A 2001-nucleotide genomic window follows, 5' to 3' on the forward strand; every position below is an offset into this window, starting at 1 on the left:
CTTCCACGAGTGTTGATAGTTGATCCAAAAAGAATGAAGTCCTTGACAACTTCAATCTTTTCTCCATTGATAAGAATGCTGCAGTATAGGGACTCCTAATTCAAAGCAAATATTAAAACAACTGGCTATGGATCTAAATGCAAGGCTTGAAATCTAATTGTCCTTGTCTCAGAGAGATTGGGAGTGGATGAGAGATGTAATGGTTGTGATATATAAGAAAAGATTTCTAGGAAAATATAAAATATTGTTATTTAATTAAACATGTAGAGTTCTATAAAATTCAAAATTTTTAATTGGAAACCACTTGTACAGAATAAGCACTGAAAGGTAACATGGGTAACCAAAAACTCATGATATGATTAAATAATAGGTTTGTAGTCACATTCTGGTTTCCGTTTCTAATACTTTAATACCTATTTGCAATAAAGAAAATTTCAAAATAAATAAAAATTATATATATATATAAAGGACCTGATTCATACTAGGCACTCAAAGCTATACAGCTGTCCAGATAGTAGGTAGAACACAGATGTCCTAATTCCTCTTCTGAACTGTGGGAGAGTCCATATCCACCTCATTTATGGAGAGCAGAGCTCTATTCACATTGTAGATTTCTGTGACTGTACAAGATCTTCTTCTTCTCCAGACATTAATCTTGACTGCAGAGGGTTACAGAACCCAAGAGAATGCTTTTTCAAGTGTTGTAGAGACAGTTACGTTTGACATAATAGTTACCTAAGCATTTATCAAGTGTCAGGTAGTGTGCTGATACAAAAACAAATAAGCAATTGTCTGACCTCTAAACACTTTATCTGTGTACTTGTCTAGAAATAATACAGAACTTACATTTTAAATATGCACTAACAATACAGTGAGCACAAAAAGGAGCAATATGCACAGAATCATAGAATAACACTTTCTGGGAAATAAAGAACTAGAACTTAGTCATATAACATGACTCAAGTTGTGTGCCTGGGAAAGAAAGTTAAGGGCAATGGAAAAGTATCCCAAGTACAAGAAATAAATTAGCAATGGCACATAGGAATAAACTAGCAGGGTATGTGGGGAATTGTAAGTCATTCTATATTTATGAAGCACTAAGTATGGGGAGGAGCCCTGGTGTGGTGCTGCAAGAAAATGAACATCAAGGTCAATTTGAACTACAAAGTCAACGCTTTAAACCCATAAGTCACTCTTTGAACACCCGATATAGGGTCACTATGGGTCAGAACAGACTCAATGGTACTTAACAACAACAGCATGTATGGAGAGGAAGGAGTCCTGATGGTGCTGTAGGGTAAGTAATGGACTGCTAGCCTCAAGATTGTTACTTCAAACACAATGGCCATTCCTTGGAACAAATATGAGGCTGAACAGGGGTGCGCTGGTGTCAGGGGCACCAGGTGAACCTTCCATGGTGGGACTGTTCTCCCACCCTCCCCATCTACCACCCTCCCCCATATTCCACCATCCTCCTCATTAGGGCAGCCGCCCTCCACAGGCCTAGGATGGGTCATCTGTCCTCAGTACCCCGGGAAGGGTCATGCCATCTGGCAGCATGGGGTAGAGGTCCAGAATAAATGTTAAGACAAAAACCAGCATAATATCTAAAGATCGCCATGATGATGATTAAAGGGTCAACTGAACAAGATAATGTAACCATAAAAATATCTACATTCCCAATGAAAGAGCTCCAAAATATATAAAGCAAACCCTAATCTATTTGAAGAAAGAAATATATAAATCTATAATAGTGGGAGATTTTAATATATCACTTTGGAAAAAGGATAGAACAACCAGAAAGAAAATCGACAAAGACACAGAGAAACTAAACAACACAATCAGCTAACTTGACTTCATAGATGTGTACAGAATATTCAATCCAACAACAGCACAATACACATTCTTTTCCAGTGCACAAGGAACATTATCCAGAAGAAACCACATATTAGGCCAAAAAAAAAAAAAAGCCTCTAAAAAATGTACAAATATCAAAATACT

Source organism: Chrysochloris asiatica, unplaced genomic scaffold (assembly GCF_000296735.1).
Source record: "Chrysochloris asiatica unplaced genomic scaffold, ChrAsi1.0 scaffold00140, whole genome shotgun sequence".
Classification (NCBI taxonomy): Eukaryota; Metazoa; Chordata; class Mammalia; order Afrosoricida; family Chrysochloridae; genus Chrysochloris; species Chrysochloris asiatica.